The sequence below is a fragment of the Mustela putorius genome, unplaced genomic scaffold, assembly GCF_011764305.1.
Source record: "Mustela putorius furo isolate JIRA1106 unplaced genomic scaffold, ASM1176430v1.1 tig00003858_pilon_pilon_pilon, whole genome shotgun sequence".
NCBI classification, from domain to species: domain Eukaryota; kingdom Metazoa; phylum Chordata; class Mammalia; order Carnivora; family Mustelidae; genus Mustela; species Mustela putorius.
Genome location: NW_025422010.1, coordinates 5,467,048 through 5,494,723, shown reverse-complemented (window position 1 = coordinate 5,494,723; position 27,676 = coordinate 5,467,048). Strand labels below are relative to the sequence as shown.

At 42.1% G+C, this 27,676-nt stretch overlaps 1 protein-coding gene and 1 long non-coding RNA gene across 8 annotated transcripts in view; one reads left to right on the top strand and one right to left on the bottom strand.

The window, feature by feature from the left end:
- The window catches only part of LDLRAD4 (low density lipoprotein receptor class A domain containing 4), a 417,410-nt gene that overhangs the window by 322,166 nt on the left and 67,568 nt on the right, over positions 1-27,676 (top strand). The gene's annotated exons all lie outside the window — the stretch shown is intronic.
- On the bottom strand, positions 12,654-14,992 carry LOC123387612. Its single transcript, XR_006602040.1, has 2 exons — positions 14,821-14,992; positions 12,654-12,872 (listed from the first exon to the last, which is right to left on the bottom strand). It is a non-coding gene; the product is annotated as an uncharacterized LOC123387612 (long non-coding RNA).

Genomic DNA, 27,676 nt, shown 5'->3' with positions numbered 1-27,676 from the left:
CTGGCTCAGCGGGGAGTCTCCTTCTCCCTCTCCCTCTGCCACTCCCCCTGCCTGTGCTCTCTCTCTCTCAAACGAATAAATAAAATAAAAAATAAAAATAAAAGAATTTTGAACTTACAGTCAACTTCTAACAAAAGCAAAAGCTCTCTTCATGGAACTAATGTTGTGTCGTTTACACTGGGGACTCAGTGGCTTCAAAGGTTGTGTCAATTCAAAATTAAGCCAGTGTGTTTTGTGGAGAAGTTATTTACTATCCACTTTTGGACTAGGCCTTGCTGGCTCGGTAAATATTTGGCAGTTGCGTAGTCCTGAACCGCGTGATCACAATCTGGCGTCACTTCACCTGCCACCTCGTGTCTGATCACTACCTGCGCAGTATTTCCCAGGACGACTGTCTCTTTCCTGTCCGCACACCTGGGCTCACACCGTTTCCTCTACCCCGATGTACCTTTTCTACCCGAATCAGATCGAGGTGCCCGCCTTGATGAAGTCAGCCTTGACCCCCCAGGAAGAACTTGCTATTTTGTCTTGCATCTCTAAACGGGCTCCTGTGACAATCTTGTGCATACTGTGTCACCCTTCTTGGTTAGGTATCAATCTCCTTCGCCTTCTGTTGGCATCTTGGGGGGCGGGGGGCGGCTTGCAGCCCTCTTCATAGCAGCCCTCAGGAATAGTGGGAGTGGAAGAGAGGTGCTGTCCCAGAAACACAGAACTCCCCTCCCTTCTTTTCATGTTGCTTTTCCTTGTGAGTCCTTGGTGTTTTTAAACAAATCCTCTCCCTGCCTCAGATGCTATTTCAAGCTCAGATCTGCTGGCTCTCGGGGTTTACAAGGAAAGAGGCCTCTTGTGTATTCAAGCTCCAAGGAACAGAAGGTGCCTCCCGTTCGCCTGTATCCCCTCTGAGTCCTTCCTGATGTTTTCCTTTTCCATCTCTTTTTTGCCTGGTTGCCCAAGTGTTAAGGGAAAATCCTTTCTCTGGATACACAAGGAAGATGTGGCCTGCAGTTGCTGCCTTTTATAGGCAGTTACCTGGTGCCATTGGGCAGGGAGCCGAGCAGCCTGCTCCCATGGCAGGGGGGCCCCTGCTGTGTTAGCTGGATGTTTCTGGGAAGGCCATTTAGGGATCACCCATTTCCATTTCTTAAGGATTTGTTGAACATGGCTCTTCTGATTCAGTCCTGCCATTAAACCAGATCCCTGCCCTCTCTTGAAAGCTTGCCTCTCAGGTGCACGTACCAAGTACATAGATGAACAGTTGGCTTCACGTGTCCATGTGCCTTCCTGGGAGGACCGGTGTCTCTAAGTCAGGCTGGAGCTGAAGGTCTTAAGTGCCTGGTCCTAAAATTATCTCCATCCTATCTCTGCAGGCTTTGCCTGCCAGAACACTCCTAGCAGCTGTGAGCGTCTTGGGTGTGGAGCCATCTGAATTTTGAGACCACCTGGCTCTTTCCTTTATGGTCCTGTCCATTGTGCTCCTGAGCCCATGTAACGTACACAGCCATACTTTTGTTGACTGAACGGTGTGCTGGTGGGGGGACAAAGGACGCAGACGTGTAATTTGAAGGTTATCTAAAAGGTATAAGAGCCCCTGAAGGAGGTTTAACAAACTGAATTGAAGAACAGGACCTCTTTCAGTTGGAGAAAATGTGCCGTGTTGCATTATTGTTAAAATTAGCATCCCATCTTTGGAGAAGCATGTATAAATTATCTTTCCATTTGACTCTCTGGGTCTGTCTTACATTACTTCTCAGAGCTGGATTGGTGGAGTCACCTGGAATTTGTTGGTGAGTGAGAGGCCACCTGTGGGGTCATCCAAACCCAGATTCTTCCCTTTATCTGCTTTGTGCCCTTGGGAAAGTCAGTCAACCTTTCTACATGACAGTTTCTTCAGTAAGGCCCTAATATCTACCTCAAACAGGACTGCTGGGAGGACTAAGTAAGAAGATGTACACGAGGGGAACCAGCACAGCCTCTGGCATGGAGTAGGTGTCTAGGGACACCTGGACAAGCCCCACCGTGAACACACATACCACGCATGTGCGTGAGTGTACACACACACAAACATACACACACTCAGTGTGAGTCACTCATGGAACTCAGCCTAGCATTTGCTAACCCTCGGCCCTGACACTGCTGTCTAAATTGCTGGGCTTGCTCTGGAACCATGCTCCTGTTCAAAAATAACATTCAGAAAGAGGATTGGGAAATGTTGGTGAAAATGAGATTATTGCCCTAGGCACTGCTCTGCCTGGGCGCTGTTTTCCTGGAGTGTAATTTCCCAATCAGGGTGCTGCCGTGGGCCAGGGACATTTTTAGGGTGCCATGGAGTCACAACTGTTGATTTTGTTAATAGGGTAAACAAACCCTCTTGGACACCATAAATAGTAGAAGCTATGCTTTCCTTCCCACCTCCTAAGCAGGAAGGTATTTGAAGCTGGAAAGAATTGAGCCCTGAGCTTAATACAGTTACAGATCCGAAAAGAAAACTGTGTACAAAGATGTGTTTTCAGGAGACAGAAAATTATGAAATCAGCCAGGGCCCAGAAATTGATTGACCTTGAGTGGCTTCTGGAAATAATCGATTGTTGATGATGGCAGCCTGCATGGTGGACTGTGAAAGTGGAGTTTGTGCATAGTTGTAAAGCACCTACCGGAAACATACTGTTTTCACATAAGAAGGCAAGAAGGGAGGGCAGTCAGCTTATAGGTGGGCCTAACCAGGGACTTACTGAAGTCTGAACACACCAGAAAATGTTCAGAGGACAGAGAGAAGGCATCTTTATAATAGTGATGTTCGATAGGCCAAGAGAGGCTTCATTCAAGTTTCAGACTTTACCTAGGACAGAGTTGCTCAACTCCCTGAAACATTTCAGAATGTCAGAAGTAACAGGATGACCTTTCTTGTGTCTCTTTACATGCTTACCGGTATTTTTCAAATTTTCTAAAATGAGCAGATATTATTACACTTGTCATTGAAGGTATTATTAAAGTATAAATGACATTTTCTTAGAATGTAAACATCCATTGTATGAAGTCACCCCCAAGGTTTTAATGGTCAAACCATTCAGATTTATTCATCGGGGCTTCTCAGAAGTTTCTTAGCTGGGGGAAGAGGGCAGAGTGAGCATTTTCTTCTTGATGGTCCTAATTGCCTAGGCAGCATGGATCTCACGGACACTACAGACGGAGTGTGAGGGGAGTCGGTTCCAGGACTTTAGTAGTCTGTATGTCTGTCGCCTTGCTCCAGGGGACTCTGCCTCTTTAACACACTGTTGAGCTACTACTACTACTACATGCACTACTCATGCATGTTCAGATCAGACACCTGGAATCCAAGAGCTCCAGCTGATAAACAGAGAAGAGAAGGGGACTCTTTGGGAGCTTGGCTCCATAATATCCAAGTAATATATAAGCGAATCCTCTTGGCAGAACCAAAATTCAGGCTGAAGCTTTAGTGGAAGGATGGGAAAACCTAAATTTGACTAAGTGCAACCTTTCGTAGATTAAGACCAATTCAGGGATGATACATACGTCACGGTGCCCAAAGAGAATAATGACTCTGTATGATCTTATGTTAACCCTGTTGGGATTCAGGAATGGCTTTCTCTTTTATGGCGTGGTGGGCTTAGCACCAGAAGCTGCCTTGGTGGCTCTTCAGTGTGACTACCCTGCTGCAATCCACCGTGAGCTGTATTTGTGAGTAACAATGGAGTGGCAGAGGCAGGGAGGAGGCTGCTAAAACTGGGAGGGCGGGAAAGACATGGGTGATGTTCCGGAGGAAAGAAAGCTAATTTATGACACAGAGTGCCTGCTGTGTTTGGGACATCCTGGGGATGAATCATTAAGAGAGGATGCCTGTCAACGTTTCTTAAAAGGCAGGGAGAGCCAATCGAACAAGACTGGGGTTAGGAAGAACCCAATCGATGGAGTCATTTGGCTTCATTTAGAGTCACAGTGCTAGAGTTACCTTAAAACCAAAGCTGAGATGGAATAGTATCAGTATGGAGGATGGGGTTCTGGTACAGTCGCCGTAGCTGTGGAATCACAGGCCCATTGCTTCCCCTCTCTGGGCGTCAGTTCCCCCAGCCTTTGTGCCCTTCAGGATTAGGGCTTAGGAGTCAGCCTCTGCCATTCTGTTGGGGGCTCAGCTAGGAGTGGGCTTGTGAGAGCCAACAGCAGTTGAGATGGAGAAACAGATTTACCTGCATAGATGGAGAGGTGAGTCCAGTCTTTACCTGACGTTCATAGCTCTTCGGGTGGAAAGCTGTGGGTTGAGGGAAAGGAAGTCAGCAACGAAAGCTCTGCCGATGAATCTTACAGACTTATGCTCCCGCTGTTTAATTACCATGTGCTGCTTTGGGAGTGATTTGTCTAAGAGTGAAACGGCTCAGCAGTAAATGGCCAAACATGGCAATTTTCTCTTTTTTAATACCACAAACCCCACTGCAGTTTGATGTAACTGAATAATAGGATGAATAATAGGATGGGTTTACTCTGCGTCCTGGATGAAAAGTGACAAACTCTTGTCATACCCAAAGAGGCATTTGCTCACTGTGACTTACAGGTCACATAATATGAACTAATTAGGCATAACGCCCTGGAAGGACATCTGGTTTCCACCGCTTGCTGGCTCAGTGAAAGTCCTGATAAGAGAGTGAGGCTTCTGCTTGCAGGTGGGTTCACCTCAGGGCTTACGAAGCAGCCGGAAAGGTTGTGAAATTGCTAGGGGAACAGGAGCTTACTTAGAGGGATGGTATTACTGATATTACATTCCCCTGGATGGAGGCATCCCCTTCTCTTGAATTTATTCACTGAAAAAGATAACATTTGAAATTCCAGTTGGTGAGGTAAGGCTGTGAGCTGTTGTCAATTTTTTTGACATCTTGAAATTTATGGATGCTAGATAAGATTACAGCGGGCCCAGATGCTGGCATTTACATTTTCCTGCCAGTGAGAATTAGGCATCTCCCTTTGCTACTTTTCTCTCTGATATTGACTTTATTTCAATTAAATTGTCTTGAGATAAAAAGGAAGGAAATAGGTAGCATTTCATCATTTACCTGAGCAGCGTCCATTCACAGTGCACGATTCTTTAAACCCTAAGTTGGGACTACAGATTCTGGGCTTCTTTGAAAGCTAGAACTACTTAAAAAAAATTAAATTCCTTTACAAAGTACTTGAGAGTAAGAACAATATCTGAAACTTGTGGGGGAAAAAAAATATTTCAATGTCTAACAATGTGGTTCCACTTTATTAAGTACTTTATAAATATTAGATGGCATAATATAATGAATACTGATTGCTTCCATTTTACCTTCTGAAGGTGGGGCTCTCTCTCAATTATTTCATGAGTCCTAGGGCAACTTCTTGAATTTCCAGCTCCCCGAAAGCAAGCAGCTACGTAGTTGAGTTTCACTTTTGTCACAAAATGATGTTGGCATGCTTCTTACAAATACATAGTCACATGAGGTGGGGAGGGGGTGCTTGGTTGGGATGGCACCATGATGTTTCAGAAAAGCTGTACAAAGATGAGAAATATTTGCATCTAGGCACAGAGGGAGGCACCAGGCAAACATCTAATTTGCTAAGCTCCCTGCTGGCAGTTTTTAACACCCTGTTGATTTTATTAAACATTCTTAATAAGAATTTGGAGTTTTGTTTAGGCTAAAACCATAATGAAAACAGCTGTCTTCATTTCTCAGCAACCACGAAAGTCACATAGTTGAGGAATCAGCACTGATCAGGGGAGTGGGTCCAGGTCACAGGTGAGGTGTGACTTCTAGAAGGCCTGGTCAGGGAGCTTAAGGTCATGGTATTTTAATGTATAAGGTTCTAAAAAACCAAATGGTTCTGTTAAATTTATTTTACTCACAGAGGCATTTAATTTGAAGAACAAATATGTAATTGTGTTTTTACATGTCTAAAGAAAGGGAACCGAACCTAAGTATTTGAGCATGAGAGTGAAAAATAAAATAAAAGACTGTGGCTACTGAAGGAAGAGGATTTGGAGTTCTGGTAGAAGACCAGAAAGAAGAAACTCAGTAAGAATAACAAGTTTTAAAGGGAGAAGGAGGAAGAGGAGGGGGAGGAGGGGGGAGGGGGAGAAAAAGGAGAAGGAGTTAAAATTTGCCCCTGACCATGTTGCATTCCAGACAAACAGTGCCTGGGGTCAGACAGGACTCTCTCTCTCTTTTTTTTTAAAGATTTTATTTATTTATTTGACAGAGAGAGATCACAGGTAGGCAGAGAGACAGGCAGAGAGAGAGAGGAGGAAACAGGCTTCCTGCCGAGCAGAGAGCCCGATGCGGGACTCGATCCCAGGACCCTGAGATCATGACCCCAGCCGAAGGCAGCGGCTTAACCCACTGAGCCACCCAGGCGCCCAGACAGACAGGACTCTCTTGTTTTCATTTGTGGAATATAACAGCTTCTAGCCTTTTAGCTTTTGCTTTCTTCATTTTTCTCCTGAAGTGGACAGCAGAATTGTCAAGAAGACAACTTTGCTTTCAAGTGAAACTGGGTTCAGATTTAGGCATTACCACTTTAGTAGCCTGGGGAACGGAAGTTTCTTGATTTTTCTGAGCTGTATTTGTTCTATAACATGGAGATGATATTACCTGCTTCATGGGTCATTCTGAACTACTGCCATCCTCCAACTACCACATTTTTATTCAGCAAACTTTTTTTGGCAGGGGGCAGGCAGGAACGAATGTTGACCTTGTCCAGACAGAAATCAGACACAGTTGCTGTCTTGAATGGGCTTACTTCTACTTTATATAAGACTTGAAGAAAACAGATTATTACAAATTAGAACATGACAAGTACCAGAAAAAAGTTTCCAACAAAATGTCGTAGTACTCAGTAGGACAAGGGATGGCTTCATGAGGAGTGTAAAAAATACAGAACCTTGAGCAGAAACTCACTTCACATGTAACAGGAAAATGCTTTCATTCATGGAATTGCTTAACTTCCATAATAAAGAAAAGACTAGCATAGGAAAAATCTTCACCTGAAGCCCAGGTGGCTCGGTTGGTTGAGCTTCCGACTCTTGATTTTGGCTCAGCTTGTGATCCCAGGATCACGAGACCCAAGCCCTGCATCAGGCTCCATGGTGGGTGTGGAGCCTGCTTAAGATTCTCTCTCCTTCTGCCCCTCCCCACCTCTCAGGCATGTGTTCCAAGTAAGTAAATAGATAAATAAATAAATAGATAGATAGATAAATAAATAAAAAGAAAGAAACATCTTCACCTGATTGGTGTTATGCAGATTGTGATTAATGAAATAAAAAACCTAGAAACTGTAGTGGATTTGTGGAGAGAATTAATATTGGGAACTACAGAAGGTTTGGAATAAGCTCGTGCTCACCCATGTAGAATGTGGCTGGGTTCAGTTGTATTACGAAAGCAAACCGTGACAGTAAGAGAGGAAATGTCCCTGACACCAGTGGTAAGGAAGGTGCTGAATATGATGGATTAGACTGGCTATGTTGACGTGCCTCTAAATATTGAGTAGTACTGAGCAGTGTTCTGTAATATACTTAAATTATACCAACTGCACAAGGATTCATGTCACCATTAGGTTAAGAAAAAATTAGAGAACCAGGAGCTAATCACAAGTCTAGGTGTAAGCCCAAGCATATCAGAGCGGTCCAGCTGACAGAGCCCTGGTGGCTGCCCAAATCTAGGGGTGTTCTAGAGATTCTCATGAAGGACAAGAACCTGAGTCACATTGAAAGTGATGTCCAGAGTCTGTCTCCTTACCCTGTGTCAAGTAGGAGTCCCTTCCTCAGTGTCCAGCCAATACTGATTTCCTATTTGGCATGTCCCATTCTTTGCCTCCATTGAGCCCCCTCTGATATGCACAGACACCACCACCCTGGGTTGGGACCATCTGACGTACTATCCTCAGCCACACCCTCCTTATGGTAGTGTGTGGTGTGAACACTAGTTCCCCATCTGTGCCCAGAGACTTAACTTCTAGATCACAAGGTAGCAGAGCAGTTGGTACTTTTTATCTTCCAGGTGCCATGCCAGCGATTTCTGTGTGTCTCTGAATGTCATCACCCCTAACACCACTTCCTAAAACTTGTAGCAGCACCCAATTTTCAACTTCACCTCCAGTGGTCATGACTAAAGCAGGGTCTATCATCCCCCTATAAGAAGCATTGGAGCCTGGCTAATCAATAACAGGGGCTGGCCCACCTAGACCTGGGACAGCTGCACGGACCTTCCCTTCACCCTCATCTTATAAAGATTAAGTGTTCCTGTCTGGTTTCTTTCTACAAAGAGCACATTTTATGTTTCACCTATGTACAAACTCTTATGTGTCATGCTACTGAACCAGAATCACATATTGACACAGTGGGAAGGGTGAGTCCTGCAAGGCAGCTGAAGCCTCAGCTGTCACAGACCATATGTGATAGAGCTGAGAGCAAGAAGGTGGCCCTATGTTTGCAGGGAGAGTGAAAGTGACCCAAGGAAGAGGAAAGTAGCTGAAAGTTGATGAAAAGGGGAGAAGTGATATTAGAGGAGTGGGCAGGATAGTATCACAGAACACCTGATGAAGGAGGGGACAGCTGAAGGCCCCTAGCCACGCAGGAAAGCAGGGAGAATGGGAAAGAAGTCACTCGCACAATTAGGCTGAGAAGCCCCAGATCTGCAATGCATTTGGACTGGGGAAGAGGGCAGATCAACCAAGTGAGGCACAGAGAGACCAAGCAAGCATCCCAGTCCTGTTGGAGTGAGACAGGGCAAGAACCCATGTCTCTTCAGTTGTCTGGCAGCCTTTTCCACAACCCTTCTTCTTCCTTGCTGTGGGAGTGCAGGTGGATAGCTGCTGACATCCTGGAAGCCCAGCACTGTGGGGAGGGCACGTTGAAAGGTGTTGCTCACATTTTATGCGCCCTAGTCTTCTCTGCCTCAGACAAATTTGGGGGGTTTATGCACTATCTCTAGACCTTGGTTTTCACATCTTTGAAAATACCTTCAAGATTTCTTTAGCCCCTGGTTCCTTTAGCCCCTGAGAAGTCATGATACTGTCCAGCCTGTGATCGTGTTCATGTTCATGTTTCCTTGACTCTGCCCCTCTCTGTGCTCTCTGCACAGTTTGGTTTGGGCGTTTGGTTGGAAGCCAGATGCTGCGCTTTATCCCACTACTTCCTAATGCCTGGGAGCTAGCTCATTGTCCTCGTGGCTTCTAGGGGAGTTTTGCTCTCCACTCCCCTTTTCCTGGTATGTCTTGATTTTTTAAAGGTGCTTGGAAGGTATGGAGAAGGTGACAGAACCTACATTCCACCAGTTTCACTCTTCATTGGCCGCCTTAGTAGAGAATGTGCATGCAGTTATTTACTGAGTTTCCATTTGGGATTGCCTATAGATTATTTTTTTTTAAATTTAGATTCAGTTATCCAATTGATAGTACATCATTAGTTTCAGGTGTAGTGTTCCATAAATTATCAGTTGCGTGTAACACCCAGTGCTCATCACATCACATGCCCTCTTTAATGCCCATCACCCAACTACCCCATCCCCCAACTCCCCTCCAAGAGCCCTCGGTTTGTTTCCTACAGTTAAGAGTCTCTCCTGGTTTTTCTCCGTCTCTGGTGACTTCCCAGATTTTCTTTACCTAGCTTTATTTCTCTCTTGTTAAGAAAAACTGAGGGTTTGCTATGCAAAAAAGGACCTATAGTTAGGTTGAAACTAATCATAATCATTTTATTTGTTTTAGGTTCATTTATTTTCTTTATTATTTCATTAGTTAAGACTTTACCCATCCTTGCTATAGTCTTAAGGAAGGATTTGAAAAATGATAAGTGGTCAGTATTTTGTTATTATGTATTTTTTAGTAAATATGACACTCTGGTTGAGTCTAAATATGTGCAGAGCTAGAACAGTGTTAAAATTATTTATGAGTAGGAAATAGATGAAGATAAATAAAAAAGACCTATAGTTGATGATTTATTCAGTTATCACTTAGCAACATCAATATTTTTATCCACAAATAAAGGTCTGTTTGGTGCCTGTTGAAAATATTTGTACACTTACGTGTTTGTGAACTTGTGTACACATTATCTAAGGCACAAGGATCGTTTTGGTTGTTGCCGGGTTTACAGTACTTAATTTGGGTGTCTAGACACTGGGTATAGTGACAGAAAAGCATGTGAAGATATGAGACAAGATTTTAAAGAATGGTACTCTCAAAATATGTCTGCAAACTGCCTCTTAACACAGAAATAAATTCAATTACAGAGTTAACAAAAATCCTAAATGAAAAGGATTTGTTTCCTCTAAAATAATGATTTGAACATCAGTTTTTCCTTTTCAGAAGTTGAAACATTATGTTCCCTGAACTGTGCCAAGAACAGGGGATGATTCCCATTAATAGCCATGGAACTCAATGAATCTTTAGTTTTTTGATACCTTTATTATCCTAAATCTTAACCAGCTCAGACACACTGGCTAATCTACATTTCTATTGTTGACAATAGTCTTTGTCCCTTCCATAAAAACAATAACTTTGGCCCACCACTAGTCTATTGTGATATGTGTTTTGAGTATGTTTCCCCATTTGGTATTAATACCAAGGCAAGTCTGATTGTTCTGATGAGTGCGGTTTCTGACCTGGGAGCAAGTCAGGTTGCCATTTGTACAGCAATTTTTTAAGTTATTGAATCTTACCATCCAAGGCTCTGTCTATATGGATGTTCCTTCCTAGATCATTTTATCTCTTAGTGGGTTTTATTACTTCCAATTACTCTAGTTATATAGCTGGAATTTAATCCCATTATCCCATTTGTTGTCTATCTTTTTTTTTTTTTAAAGATTTTTTTTTTAAATTTTATTTATTTATTTGACAGAGAGAAATCACAAGTAGATGGAGAGGCAGGCAGAGAGAGAGAGAGAGAGAGGGAAGCAGGCTCCCTGCTGAGCAGAGAGCCCGATGCGGGACTCTATCCCAGGACCCTGAGATCATGACCTGAGCCGAAGGCAGCGGCTTAATCCACTGAGCCACCCAGGCGCCCCTGTTGTCTATCTTTTGCTTGAGTAGATGATATAACTACCTTATTTTTCTCTTTTTTCTCTTCTGGCACACAGTAGGCCCTCCATACATAAATGGTAATGAATCAATAGATTGATGAATGAGTCATAGGCAGTGCAAGCATTATTGTAAATGTTTTATATTTCAGTTGTTTGAAAAAATATATATAATTCCCCTATAAAAATATTTGCAGATTATGGTCAAAATCCAAAATTTGCCCATGGCAGTGTATATAAGTGGTATGTAAAAGTTAAGCTGTTTTTATATGTTTTTCTAAGTCAGGAAGTCCGTATATATATTTTTTTAAGATTTTATTTATTTATTTGACAGAGAGAGATCCCAAGTAGGCAGAGAGGCAGGCAGAGAGAGAGAGGAGGAAGCAGGCTCCCTGCTGAGCAGAGAGCCTGATGTGGGACTCGATCCCAGGACCCTGAGATCATGACCTGAGCCGAAGGCAGCGGCTTAACCCACTGAGCCACCCAGGTGCCCAGAAGTCCGTATATGTTAAATAAAATCATTGTATATTTTGGTAGCACTACTTCAGGCATTTAATTTAAAATACAGCTTGAGAAAGGATCTTTTCTGTCAACATTTCACCTTTATATGATCAGGTATAATCCAAAAAGGGTAATATGTAGGTAGAATATGGAGATACTGAATTTACACATGAATGTCTAGATACCAAAGACTCAGGGTCCAAAGTTACTTTCAAATAGACCTACTTAATTTTTTGCTACAATGAACTATTATTGCCCTTTAATGTTATTTTTTTCTTTAGAATTATAACATTGTAACATTTATAGCATTTTCTTTAGAATTATGACATTATAACACCATTATAACAGAATTTAAATTTCAGTGCCTTGACCATTAAAAATAATTTAGTTAGTCATTTCCATTTTTGCATATTTTCAAAAGGTGATCAGTAATTTATTTAAGTATTTCACCTCTACAAAGGAAGAGCAGAACTCCTTACTCCTTAGATTTGAGGTGTGCATGTGACTGGCTTCCAAATATAGAGTTTAAAGAGGAGTGGGAGAAGAGTAACTTCACAGTACAGAAGCCTGACAGACACTACCACAGCCAGGAGATCTATGCTAACATCCACATCATGAGTCATACTTACAGTATGTACTCTTGTGATATGATGTGACAAAAATGACACTTTGCCTTTGTGGTTTTTCTGCCCTTCCCCCCCCCAAATTCATAGCATTAATAATGAGGGGGGATAAAAATCAGACAAATCCCAATCAAGGGGAATTCTACAAAATATATGACTAGTATTCCTCAGAAATGACATGGTCATCAAAAACAAGAGAAATGTGAGGAATAGTCATAGCCAAGAGGAGCCTAAGGAGTCATGGTGACTACATGTACTTGGGTATCCTGGATGGGGTCATGGAACAGAAAAAGGACATTATGTTAAAAGAAATAAGGAAATATGGTGGGGTTATGGACATTGGGAAGGGTATGTGCTATGGTGAGTGCTGTGAAGTGTGTAAACCTGGCGATTCACAGACCTGGACCCCTGGGGCTAAAAATACATTTTATGTTTATAAAAAAATTTAAAAATTTAATAAAAAAAAGAAATAAGGAAATATAGACAAACTATGGACTTCAGTTAATTTTTCTTTTAATTGTAATCCATAACTGGATTTGTATACCAAACTTGGTATCATTTGGTTTACAAAATCTTAACTCAACTGCAGTAAGACAGCGGTAAAATTCATCACACCTTGCCTTCTCCTTCCTTCTTATCTCTTTCTCTTCTTTTTCTGTTTTCAGAAGTTACTCAGCTAGATTACTTCTGATGAAACTTCTTGATGTTCTCTCACCTGTGGAATGCAGTATTAGATTAATTGTTGATTTTCGGGCTACTGAAAATAATTTGCATTTGAAATGGGCTAGAAGATAGCAAACTCTAAGGGTCTAAATTTTGTTGTGTAGCTCTATAATGTATACAGCAGGTGTTACCTTCGTGTATAAAGAAATGCAGATCAGTTGGCTTTTGAGTTGAAAAATTCATGGTCTGTCCTATTAAATAAACCAGGTGTGCCTCAAAGAAATTCACTATAATTAGACAAAGACACAGAATTAGAAATTGAAAGAAGTTTATACAGTATATAATTGAATTATTTTATAGATGGAGTAAGACTGGGGCTTAGATGATTACTTAAAGCTTGGGAATTGTTTGGGACTTGTATTATTTTCTAAGAAGGTTTCTGTGTGCAAATCTTTCTCTCCCATTCTGTTTTAATAGATTGTCAGTGTCTTTCTTGTGACTTCATGATTATAGAGAGAATGTGAGTCTGTGTTAAACATTAGATTTATTATCCACCAAAGCATGAGACAAATGATAGTTTTTGAATACATTTCTGCCCTGCTAGTCAGTTGCTGAGATATAATTTGCATATTCATAAATTGGGTAAATAAAACCCATCTTCTTTAGCATTAGTGATATTGTTTTGTAGAATTAATCATGTCTGGAAACTTGATTTAAAAAGAAGTTATTTATTGTCACTTTGAATTTCTGAGACTATTGGTTATCATTTCCAGGCAATCAGAGAACATTCTCCGTGAACAGAGGTTCCATCCTTGTGATAGGTCATTGTCATTTCTATGTGTTAGTAGGAGGCTACAGGGCCTTATGGAAATAAGTGAGTTTGAGATGACAGAAATTAAACAGATGTAGACTCTTCTTTCAAGAACCTTACAATCCAGTGAGGACCCATGATTACCTGGAATGTATATGCTTATTTCATCATATGAAATACATAGGATGCATCTTGCTTGGCTCTGCTTGAACCCAGATAGGCTTTTTCTAAAAAGAGGAATTGTGAGCCTAGACCAAAGATCCAGATAAACAAGAAGATAGAAATAACTTCTGACATAGAGAGCAAGAACAGCTTCATGGAGTAGGTGCACATGAGTCCAGTTTTTTTAGTGTAAATAGGTTTCCAGAGGTAGGGGGAGGCATTTCAGGAAGAATGAATTTCATCTAGTAGAGAAAGACATGCCAATGGGAGAAGTTGGAATATTTTGGGAAAATTCCATGATGGGGGATTGATTGTTGTTGATTACCTCCTAGTCTTTGTACATCTGATCTAGGGTCTATACTGCAGTTTATGGCTATTGGTGTTGACCTTGATCACTTGGCTGAGGGTAGTGTTTGTCAGATTTCTCCACTGTAGAGTGATTCTTTTCCCCCTCATCTACAGGGAACCACCCTTTAAAGCGTGATCAATACTCTGTAATATAAGTGTAGATAGCTATCAACGTATTGTTCTGAAAATTAGTCCATGAAAATCATGGGTGTTTCTGAGTGTTTGTCAGGTTTAAGAAAATAATAATCAATTACTAGACCTTGGGCTACTTTGAAAAAGATACTAATCTAAACTTGACCTTCTCAAAAACTAATATCTAAATGTGGTTACCTTTAGACAAAGTTTTTATAATTATAGGGAGATTAGAAGTTGGTAAGAAATGACATTTACCTAGTATTTGGCATATAGAAATAACTATATATGTATTAGCCATAATTCTCAAAATCACTATCATCATCATCATCCTCTTCCTCCTCTTCCTCATCGTCATTTTTGTCATGGAATGACAACTGAAGCAATGACAACTGAATGATAGCTGAAGCACCCTGATGACAGACGCCTGTATACCCAAATTCTTGATAAACAGTTTCATTATTTGCTTTGAATTTGAAGTAGGAAAAATTGGAAACAAAACCAAAATCAAATTATTTTTTTCAAGATATAAAGAAATTTTACTTACCAAAATATAATGAATGGTTTTTGGAGATTTGATTGGCACTTCAGAATGTGTTGGAGTAGGGTGCTCTGGGAAACTGCCTATTGATTGCACTGTTGTCAGTTCCTAAGCAACCATTGCCAAATTTATCTCCACGTCACACAACTTCTGTGTTTATCCAAGCTGGTTGAAATTGTTACCCTTGAACAAAAATAGACCAGGGAGAATGTTGAGTAGGACTGTACTGCGGGAATGGGCTGCATTTATACATACTTTCCAGTAGGGGTCACTCTGGCAGAAGAAAACAAGACCTGAGTTACCAAGGAGTGGGAAGACATTAATGGGAGACCCACCAAGGCCCAGATCAGGGTGCCATGGGACACCCAGCCTTAGTGTTTTCATTTTAATGTGGGTTTCTCTGACCAGAAGGGGCAGGTTATCAAGGGAATGTGAAGAGGAACACTTGTGGAAGACGTTGTTCTCTCCCAACACTCTGGCCACAGTCAACCCAGCTTATGCATAAAGCATTAGAGTAGCGATAAAAAGAAAAGCTATAATCTATGTAGGCAAAACCTGAAAAATGGGCAGCACTTGTTGTGGTATGGGTAGCAAATTTTTATTTCTAATAGGGTAGGTACCTACAGAGCCTCCAAAGTAAATGCTCATTGGCTAGCTGAAAGATACCCACAGGAATTTCATGTGTTTCTGGGTAATCTTCCATATTAGTTCCTTAGTTCCTGTTTTTGCTTTTGTATTTTCTTTCTAAATTTATGTGTTCAAAACAAATAAAGGAACCAAGAAATTATTTTTAGGAAATGGAAGCCCCCATCGGGGGTGGGGGGTGTGATTACGAGAGTGTCCCTTTGCTTTTGTATCTATTGGCATGAGCCAGCTACACCCCGAAAAAGACTGTAAGTGAGACTGCAAAGGAAGATATGTAACAACCTAAGTCACTGAGCATCTCTCTGGTAGCTGAGTTTTTCTCTGCGGCTTCTGAACAAATGTTTGGAAGTGACAGATAATTTGACACAATCTCCAAACTCTAGTGTATTCTAGCTTCCTACTTCCTAGGCTGGGACCCCTGACTTAGGCCAGCTCTAGAAGAGACCCGCATCTGAAATATTAGTCTCCATGCCAGTGGGAAAAAGTGGGGCTGACACTTCTTCCAAAGATACCAAGTGACTTGGATTTCAGATATGACTCAGTAGAATTCTGAGTGACTCAAAGATCTTTGGGTCACTGAGTGACAAGATTTGGAAAACAATAATCTTCCTCTTTATCCTTGAGTTTTGAATTTAGTTTTTTCCCACCAGAAATCGGTGTTCATCTTGGTTTGTCTATGAAAGGGTCTTAATGAGATTAGGCTTCTTCTTTCAACCTCAGCCTTTTATCTTGAGAATAATCATTAAAGAAGTCTCCAATTTCAAGTGTTTTGAGTGTTCAAGAAGGAGGAGTAGTTCTTTTGGTGTGGCTGATAAAAATACAGGAAATAAAATGCAGAGCTGTGGTTGAAATCACCCACTGAGGACTCTGCAGATGAACACGAGCCAGTTGGTACCCCCAACTATGGCACTCTCAACAAAGAAACTTCAGACCTGTGTGAAATAAAGGAAAGTAGTGAGTGTCCTCCTCGGTTTTCTGCATACAACCTGTGGGACCTTAGGAAAGTCTCCGAAGAGTTTGTTTTGTTTTGTTTTGTTTTTTAAAGATTTTATTTATTTATCTGGCAGAGAGAGATCACAAGCAGGCAGAGAGGCAGGCAGAGAGAGGAGGAAGCAGACTCCCTGCTGAGCAGAGAGTCCGATGCGGGGCTCCATCCCAGGACCCTGGGATCATGACCTGAGCCGAAGGCAGCGGCTTAACCCATGGAGACACCCAGGCGCCCCTCCAAAGAGTTTTGATTCTGTTTTCTCACTTCTACAATGGCTGTGATATGTCACATGACCTTCTCAGTTTCCAGCTCTTACTGCCTCAGGAAATATCCCAAGTAGATATTAGGGACCCTGCACTCTATCTATCCTTCAACGTGAATGGTGTTCAAATTATTTTGGGAGACAGCATGTCAAAAATCAGTTTTGTTTCACCCTTTTTAAGATGGCATCTGTTAACGTATCTTATTGTCCTTTCCTTTTCCTAGAGTACTACCCAGTTCTTTCTCCTCAGGTCATACGCTTTGGAATTTTGAGAATTTCTCAATAGTAGACGCGACTTTACTCTTCCTTAAGATTTTGCACTTGTAATTAAATTTTTGAGTGCCATTTTTATATCAGAGCAAATGAGATAATTAAGAGATCTTTCAAGGAGGAGAAATATATGAGAAAATAGATGGTTCCTGCCATGTGATTAAACACTGCAGCTGAGATACTTGATGAGCGGAGGAGTCATTTTATTTGTTGGAAGTGTACTTCATCATCATGAGTGGTGTCCTGATTATAGTTCAAGAAATATGTTCATAGAAATCAGGAATGTGAGGACACCCATTCACAAGCACATACCCTGAAACTTGCCTTTACTTGATGAGAGACTTATATTGGTGTTTTTTGGACCTTGTGAAAGATGAGGCATTAAAATATATATTTGTTTACTTTAGTGATACAGTGCAAGAAGGATGCACTGTGAATCTGACATTAATTTTGGAAAAACTGAACTGGGAAGATTTTCTGATTATCGAATCCCCTTGTCATTGTAAATAGTTGTTGTATTATTATACTAGAGAAAACTTAAAAACGAAAGATGTCTAACAATGAGTAATAGTAAGAAAGAAAAAAGTGGAAAGTCTAAAATATCCAATACGAATCCTATAGCTCCCGTTTTACTCACCCATCTGACTTCAGAGACCTTCTTCACTTCTGGGATCACAGAGAGATTGAGAACTTTGGGGGTAAGTGGATTCAGGCTCCCAAATCATGGCTTCATCTCTTTTTAAAAGATGTGTCTTGGGGCAAGTTACATAATATCTCCAAGCTTCCATTTCTGCATCTGCAAAAAGGTGATAATCATACCTACTTTGTATGTAGATCTAGGTTGTTAGGAGAGTAAAAGAGAATGTACACTGTATTTGGTAGAGGGACTGTCAGGGACACCACCATCCTTGACCCCTAAGACCCAGAATGGCTACCTTGAGACTTTGTAACTCAGCCAGCTCTGCTGACCTAAATCAGTTAAACCTGATCTTGTCCCATTTCCCCACCCATTTAACTAGGCTCTTTCTTTTAAATTTATTTTCAATGCATTTCAATTTTTAAAAAATTTCAGGAAAGGCTATTGATGAACTTATGAGACTTATGAGCTCTGGGTTGTCGCCTGCCCTCCTCCCACCCCAGGAATCTCTGTACTTTTCAGGCTATGCCCTCATATGTGATCTGAAGTAGGGAAGTGACATGCTAACTTTTGGAAATATTCAGCTTCCAAGTTTCCTCTGCTGCAGACTTAAAATAGATCAGACTGAGAAGGGAAGGTAGAACTTGAACCAACTGTTACCCTCTATATTGAGACTGTTTTGCTTGATCTAGTGTAACTAGTACAGTTCTTTGTTAGGAGAGGAAGAGACTTAACCCTCCATTTTCCATTTCTGACTATTTGGGGATAGACAGAACTGATGGTTTACCATCGGTATACCTGAAGGCTTTCTATTTCTTGTTACTTTATTTTTTTTAGTAAAGTGATACTTTTATCATTGAGGATGACAGATACCTTTCAAAGATTTTAGGGATAACTAATGATTATTTTTGGTAACATGAGCATGTTTACAACACCTAATTAATCTTTTTTTTTTTTCAAAGATTTTATTTATTTATCAGAGAGAGAGAGGGGGAGAGAGAGAGCACAGGCAGACAGAATGGCAGACAGAGGCAGAGGGAGAAGCTGGCTCCCTGCTGAGCAAGGAGCCCGATGTGGGACTCGATCCCAGGACTCCTGAGCCGAAGGCAGCTGCTTAACCCACTGAGCCACCCAGGCGTCCCCACCTAATTAATCTTTAAACCAAAATCCATAGCGCATTTTAAGGTTGGTAATTAGATCTGTTTTAAATTTGAATGGGGGGTGGAATTACAGAGATGCCTTCCAAACACCCCGATGGAAACCTTTCCAGCCATGCCTACAGATGGCAGTAGGAAGAGGGGCTGGATTCTGGATGGTTGGACTGTAGGCCAACTGAAAGAGTTGTTGGTCAGTGACTATTGGGTGTTCTGACTCCCAAAATCTGTTCACACAAGAAGAGTTTTCTAGATATATGGCATAAGGAAGGAAGTAAAAGAGTCTACCAGTTGTCTAGCTATTTCTCAATTAGGGATAGGTAAGTCTATAGAAATGGCATATTCTGTGGCTTTTCCATGTTACTCTTTTCGGTTGAACCAAAGAAGTACAGGATGCAGAGCTTCCTTACAGCAGGCTTTGACCGTAGTAACATTAGCAGGTCTGTAGGGATAGATGGTCATACCTACTGGGCTGATAAACAGAAGGATCCATAGTTCTCATACATCAGGAAATACTTAAGTGCATATCAAAAGCCAGGCCCATGAGAGAAAGAAAAGTCACAAAACAGATCTCTGTTCTCTAAGATCTTTATACAGACAGCTTTTCAAGACCCATCAATAATTGTCTGGGCTGTGGTTTAAATCCTCGTAGCCAGGGCATTTTTTCAAACTGCCAGATTTCTCCACTTCCTATGCTTTTTGTTGGTAGTTACAGAAATTTTATTTTCCCTTTCCGCCCCCCTAAACAGAATAGTGTTCTGGATTAGAAAGTGGCTATTATTCTAGCAGTCCTCTTGGGAAGTAAACAGCAGTTGTTGTGTCTGAAGGTAAATCTCTGGCAATTTTCCCTCCTGTTTCTAGACCAAGGCTAGCAGCTGTGTGTGCCCACCTCTGCTAAGTGGGCCAGTCCCTGAGGGTTGGGGTTGCTTGTCTTTCCCTGATAAGGCCTGCTCTGAGAACCTTTTCCTCACCTGCTATCCTTGGTTTTTGTGTTTTTGAGAATGTCAGCAGTTTATTTGTATGTTCCCATTTTCTTCAAACACATACACGCGCGCGCGCGCGCACACACACACACACACACACACCTCAAATTTAAAACCTTCTTGGGGACTAAGTCCGTGTTTAACCACAGCAGGTAAAGAACATGGAGGGGCCCCAGCAACCTTTTCTCTGCTCCTGCTGTCTCTTCCCTCTCCTCACCACCTCCCATTTCTCCTGATTTGGCAGTTTGCCTAGGAACCGGCTTTCTTTCAGTACGGTAACTGCCATCCAGTCTTCCCTTGCTAACTTCCCTGTAGCTTGTCGGGTCATTGAAGAGCCCAGGTGTATGTTATTCTTTAGGCTTGGCAAAACTTAGGTTCAAATCTCCTGAATCCTCTGAAGAGCCCTCGCTCTCTGCGCCTCTGCCCACACTATCCCCCTACCCCCTGCCAAAAAGAGAAAAGACAAAACAAGAAGAGACACATGAAAAGTGAGGCTCAGCCAGTGGGAATTTTTAGTGAATCTTGCTCCACACGTGTCAGTTACGTCTATGTTACTACTCTGGAATATAGCGTATTTCACCCTCTAGGCCCTTGTCTGAAAAGTAAAGGCCATGAAATCGCATGTTACCATGATTTGAACTCAAAGTATTAATATAAAATAAAGCCACACCACTGCAGAAATAGGCTTTGTGTGACTATGATTCCCCGTAAAAGAAAAAGCATCCCCAGCTAGTTGTGTCTCGGAGGGCTTTGGTAATGCATGGACTCTTGGGTCTTCCAGTTGTCTAATAATAAACGGGCCAGCAAGGGATACCGAGGGGTGGGGCCAGAGCTGCTATAGTTGAAGAAAGTGTCTTCTGTGGTCTCAGACGGCTGCCTACAGCTTGTGTGGCAAGGGGCCTGAGCAGCAGAAGGGAACAGAGCTATATCCAACACCAAGCTGGAGTCCGGGCCCGCCAGTGCCATTCTGAGAACAGCTGGGCAGCCCTCCAGGGTGCTGGACAGAGGGGGACTGCAGATCCTCAGCCACACAGGCAGGGCCTGCCGTCTGCCAGCAGCAGGAAATAACAGTCTCTTGTAGTAGCCGGGTCGTGACATTGGCACGAGCTGCCCCCTCACAGCTGGGCTGTCCTGGCACCTGGTCTTGGGCCTATGGAGGGAGCCAGCCCAGCTGTACTGAAATACTCATTCTTTTCTCCCCTCTCACACTCCCTCATCAACAGGCAAACAAACAAAAGGGGATGATATTGTAGTTCATGCAATGAACAGAACCTTTCTCAGCTGAAGGAAAGAAGTGGTTGCCTCACGGAGAGCAGAATTCTATACCTATACCTTATTTTTTTTGCATGAGCAGAGGAAATTTAGTTTTTTCCGTTTTCATAGCCCCTAGGACAGAATTCCTGTGTACTTCTTGGATTGCGCATTTCGAATGGAGCCTTAAAGGATTTGTCTTTGTACCAGAGGGAAGCATTCCATCAGTGTTGATCAGATGTGGCTTTGAAGAACAGGATGACATTATACGCAGCATTAAAAAAAAAAAAAAAAAGCCTTGGGTGCTGCACTCTGACATGTCCATCATCATTTCCTTCATTCAGCAAATCTGAGTCATGAACTTTCTATAATAAAAATACTATATGTTTTTGGAGATACAGAAACACCTCCACTTGCTCCCAGCAGCATGGCATGTGATAGGAAGGGACAGGTGTCTTGGACATGGGGCTTTAGTAGTTATACCCATTTGGTGGATAAGACTGAAGGGCCTCAGGCAGGGACCTCCAGTCAGTTTAGAAACCATTATAGGGAATGCCATTGATCAAGGTGAACAAGGTGTTCTTTGGCTACTTTCTTCCCTGTCCCTTAAAAGTCAGTATAGTACTAGAATAGAACCTAGTATTTGTCCTCTGCTTGGCATGATGGGCTTGAGTTTTCTTTGTTTCCAATGGAGTAGCATTCCTGGCATGCCCTGAAGGTGTTAAATGATGGACTGATGGACAGGTGTGTCTTGGCCCCGTGAAAATAACTAATGTAGTATTGTACTATGGTTTTATATATACTATCCTTGACACATGAGTCTCCCCCACCGAAAGAAGGGAGGATTTAAATATATGTGTATATATATGTATGTATGTGTGTGTGTGTGTGTGTGTGTGTGTGTAGTTTTGCTTTGTTTTATTTATATGCCTCTATCCAAAAGGATATGAAAGTGTCATGGAAATTGAGAAGTACTTAGATTTACCGAACATTTGCTGCGTGCTAAGTACTGTGCTGAAAATCTAATCAATTCAGTATCCCTCTAAAGAAGTGAACGCTGAAGCCCAGCATGGTTAAGTACCTTGGCCAAAGTCACGCAGCTAATGTGGAGAGGCTAGGCAGAATCTAAGCCCAAGTCCCATCCACATCCTACAAGGGAAGGAGCACAGCTTAACACTTCTCATAGTTATTCCTATTTGGGGCTCCCCAACCTTTTCCTCATCTCATGTTGTTATTATGGTTTGTTGAATGATTTCATTCAAGTATGAATCATTTCCCGCATCCCTCAGCCTCTCTGTTTTAGCTACGATGTGCACTTCTGTGGATACAGTAGACCTTCATGGATGCAGCTTACATGAACACACTTAGGGAAGAAAAGTATGTACCTCGTATATTACTAATTCAGAGGTATCTGAATTGCCTGAAATTCCTGGTGTAAATGGATCAGAAGTGGGAATGAGGCCCGTTAGGGCTTTTTACCTTCGTGGGCTTATTGGCATAGAAGCTCTTCTAGCTAATTTTTTAAAAATTATTTTTATTAACATATAATGTATTATTCTTCTAGCTAATTTTGTTCAACTTCATAGTTATTCAGAAGTGGAACTGCACACTTGGCTGTCCCCATAGGGCCTGCTCACAGAAACACTGTCTTCATCTGGCATTGCAGGAACACTAAGGAATTTATACTTTTGCAGAAGAATAAAATAAGAATAAATAAGAATAAAAACTCTCAAATTGTTTACAGCTTTTAAAAGCCTTTTTCTCAGCATTGAAATTCTCTGAAGATTTGAGACTGTTAACACCAAACCAAGAATTTTCTCTGGGGTCCTTTTTCTCTTTCTCCTGAATGCAAATGAATTTTCTCTCCTGGTTTCTATTCCTCTTACTGGTCATAATTGTTATGTTGGTGGAATAGAGAAGGTTCTCCCTTTAAAATAAAACTAAGAGAACTTTTTTGCCAAAAATAATAGAATATTTACTTGTTTTCAAATGAGATTAACAAAATAATGACCACTGCTTTTAAACGCTAGCTTGAAAATGTCTTGGTTTCTTAGCAATGGTTTGCTATTATTTTGGGTATAGCTATTAGGAATTGTGAGTAACAGATACCTGACTACAGAACTTTAAAACCACAAGCATTTTTTTCCCTCACATTAAAAACAATTCTGGATGGGGGCGCCTGGGTGGCTCAGTGGGTTAAGCCTCTGCCTTTGGCTCAGGTCATGATCTCAGGGTCCCGGCATCGAGCCCCGCGTCGGGCTCTCTGCTCAGCGGGGAGCCTGCTTCCCTCTCTCTCTGTCTGCCTCTCTGCCTACTTGTGATCTCTGTCAAATACATGAATAAAATCTTAAAAAAAAAAATTCTGGATGAGTTTGCATAGCATTGGTAGAATGGTAGAGCGACTCCACTAAGTCCTTCTGGGCCCAGCACTTAACCTTTTTTGGCTCCACACCCCCTGCCCGCCTCCCAGAACTTAGCTTCCAACTTTGAGGTTGCTTCATGGTCTAGGATCGCTGCTGGAACACCACCCATGATATCCATATTGCAGGCTGCACCATGGAGGAAGAACAGAGTCTAAAATTATGCTCAGTTTTTTTCCTTTGAGAATCCTTCTTAGGAATCCTACAAAACACATCTGTGAATGTCTCATGACTGGAAGGTCATCATATGGCCATACCTGGCAGTGAGCGAGGCTGGGCACTGCCCCCCTCTTACTAACGAAGGAAGGGGAGGGAGGAATTAATGCAAGAGGTTCATGGCACACACGACCTTAGTTCAAGGTTCACAGGTTGTAGTAGACAGAGCATGTGTTTAGAGGGCCATTAGGTCTGACTTTTCAGGTCTAACTACTTCTTAGTCAAGTTATTTAAATTTATGGCTTGGATAAACTCCTCTCTCCGGTGAGTATATGCATACCTAGTCTGCACAGTTGTCATAAAAGGGCACATGGAAAGACCTTTGTATCCCAGCTTGACAAGTACTTAGGTCGTAAGGGATGATAGCTTCTCTCACTCTACACCCTCTGCTCAGTCTAACTCTCTTCATGGGCACTAAGTGTATAAGCATTTTATGAATGAATTGATTCTGGCAGATTAATAGGAGCAAATGCATCATTCGAAAAAAAAAAATTGTAGGAAGGTAAGAGAAGTTGTGGCAGTAATTCAGTGTGAGGGACTCTATTGTCTTGAGATGCTCATGTTAGGTACTGGCTTTCATTTAAGAAGCCTGGCACGTAGTAGCAGCAGAAGTATCCTCTTCGCTCTTCCTTGCTATTGAAACCTTCACCCTAAGCTGCTCAGCTCCAGAAGCTTCTTTCCCAACCCTCTGCCCTCTCTTGGCCACCCTCTCCTCCTAACAGACACAGGGGCTCAGACTAGAGCTGAGCTTTCAAAGGAGTAAAACATTGTACACTTGTTTCTGTAGAAAAAAATCCTTATCAGTTGAAGGATAAGTCAATTATAATTGAATTTTGGGAACCAATCTAATCCATAAGTGAGACTCTGCTTATGTTTACCTAGTTTTAAAAGAAATCTCTTTTTATGTCTTGGGAGGAAGAAGTATTTTTTTGAAGCCTTCTGTGCTAATGATTAGCATTACTTTGAGTTAATTTCTCTTTCGAGAATAACTGATAATTGTACCAACAATTTGGTTGAACTGTATTAAACATCCCCTGGAAGAATAAGGTAGTATTTATTTTTATTTATTTGTTTTCTTTGTTATGCATAAGTGAGGCTAGACAGCTGATCTCCATCACAATTAAGCTGCAGGGCTTCAGAAGTATATTTTGGTGGAGGTGATGGTTCTATTTTATTTTGCAGGGTTTTTTTTTCTTCTTTTTAAAAGACCATTAAGCCCTGGAAAGATGGTCTCAATTTAACTGAAGCCAAGATAAAAGGCCGTGATACAAGATGACATTTTAGTTTTCTCAGCAAACTGACCCTCGTAGTACTTCGCATCATACAACGAAGAATTACAGGCATATGACCATTCGGAGGGTCTGGACAATAGGAAGTGGAAGTCGGGTTCTGTGTGTGTGTGTCAGCTCTGCCCCAGGATAGGGTCTTCTCAAAATGCCCCTATGTGGTCCAGGATGAAATGACCTTGTCCTGAAGTTTGTTGCTTATACGGCTGCTAAATGGGAGCCCAGACATTAGCTGTCCTGGGAGCAAGGGAGAGGCAAAGTCTTCAGGGAGAATGGGAGAGCTAACAGCACTCTCAGGGCTCTGCCAGGCACCTTCCTGACTGCTGGGCAGTAAAGAAAGGCAGGAGTCTGGCAGCGAGGAAGTGGCATGGCCTTGGCTGAGCACTTACTGAGTGGATATATGCCACTGACCAGCGTAGCTCTAGGTAAATTAAAGGGCGTTCTCCTGATGTTGCACGTGGAAAGGTAAATAGGGTCAGAGCGGTCTCTTGTGCCCAGGACTGCTTTGAGGTGAGCACACCATGGTGACCATAAGTAGGGTCTTGGGCTGCCTTTTTGCAGTGTGGAGTTAGTAAGCATGTCTTCTCTTTCCTCCGGAAAGCTGTCAGAAGCTGAGACACTAAATTCAAACAGAGCTTCTGCCTCCCTGAAGCTCCCAGTGGCTCCAAGGACCCTACATGTAAAGCATAGGAAACTGAACACGACTCCCTAAACAAGTACTATTTCTGCCACCTCCACCCACAGCCCCAATGTGTGGGGATTACCATGAAGCCACGCCTCTTCCATGCCCTTTCCATGCCCACTGTTGTCTCTGGTGGCCAGTGAGATGAGCACCTATGTTGAATCTTCATCAGAGTCACAGAAAATGTGTTCTTCTAAAGTTGTAGATGATCTTTTTGGGTAGTTTGAGGTTGCCTGATACTGCTCACGTGCCAGTGTTGTTTAGAATTCTGAACAAAAAGTAGAACGATTATTCATAGACTGGAATTAATTCATTAATCATTGCAAAGATGGACAAAAAATATGTAGGACTCATTTTTTTAGACTGGGCCAGTGTTTTAACTGTTGGGGGGTACAGTGAAAAAGGTTTTGAAGCTACAGTGTTTTTTGAAGATTTATGTATTTATTTTAGAGAGAGAGAGCACACACAGCGGGGAGGGTCAGAGGGAGAGGGAGAGAGGATCTTAAGCAGACTCCGTGCTGAGTGCGGAGTCCAGTGTGGGACTCGATACCGCGACCCTGAGATCACGACTCAAGGAAAAACCAAGAGCTGAATGCTTAAGCAACTGCGCTACCCATGCTCCCCAAAAGTTACAGATTTTTATGATGGATTTCAAGTACCAGAAGAAATAGCCCCCATCACATCCTCCCTCTGGCTACCTTCTGAGCCGGCTGTCATCCTGTAGTGGCTGAATGTTAGTTGTGAATTCCTTCATCTCCTGGACTCTGACTGGTGATTTGAAAGTAGATGGCAGTGCTTGCAGACCTGGGATTGGAACAGAGGGAGATTCTGAGAACTCTTCAGACTTTTGGCTCATTTTTGAGATTTAGGGATCCTTCAGTCCATGTCAAGAGGCTCTCTAAGTCTTTTGTTGTGCTTCAGTGCACATAGAATAAGAAACCCCAGAAGGAAGGCAGAGAAGGGAACAATCAGTGGGAGCAAAGTTGATGGGCTCAGAGTTGTATGATTTCCACGTCATGCCTGTAAGTCATGCTAATGTTTCTCAGCGCCCAGAGTTTATTGTCTTTTACCTAAGTTAGGGCCACTACACCCTGCTGAGCAGTACGTAGTGTTTTAGGGTAGCTTATCTGTTCATCCAGAAGTGATTATTGTCACAAGAACCCCCCTAATGGGGAGTTTTCACCAATACTAGGGATGAGTGTTCTACTTGTAGGACTTGCCTTGTCCTGTCCTAATAGTAGGAGGATAGAGGGTACAGAATAGCACAAATACGACTTGCAAGACCCCAGTGAGTGTGGGATGCATGAGGAATTGCTGTATGGATGGAGCTCCTCCTTCCTGTGTAGGGTGCTTGTTACAGGACACTGGGAAGGGTGCCACTCAAGGAATTGTTGCTTTGGAAAGTTTTGTTTAACAGGGATTCTCCTATTAAGTTTTTCTCAGTTTTTCCATAGAGATCTTTGGAGTACTCTGGACTTAGAGGTCATGAGAAGAGATGTGTGTTACTTACATACACTTAAGCAAACGAACATTGAATTGGAATTCATTTTCTGTTCAATAAGAGAGGAGAGTAATAGTTTTTTTGATAGATGGAATATTGTCAGAGAAGCCAACTCAGGGTGCAAGTCTGGTGATAAATTCAGTTTCCCATGTTTAGAGCTTTCTCGGGTGATGTAGGTGAGAGCACAGGCTTAGATCTTCTGTAGGAGAGAAGAGCCAGATATTTTGTAGTTGATGTGCTCCATCTCATGTCCTCATCTCAATATTTTTGGGTCACGAACTTCATGAAACAGAAGCTGCATCTTTTCCAGGCTGACATCTGGAACCAATCTGAGGTCTTTGGGCTTCATGCGTAGTCTTGGATGGAGACCTTTTGGCCTGCTGAGGAGAAGACATTGAAGGAAGCCTAATTTCTTGATCAGCTAATGGAAGACTGTAACTGGCAGTCATTTGTAATGCTCATTTCTCTTCTTTGACAATTAAGAAGGCTTCAAGATGACCAGATTTGCAAAAGTCCATCCAACTATTACCAAATTTAATAAGAACTGTTCTGTCGTCTGTTCGGTTT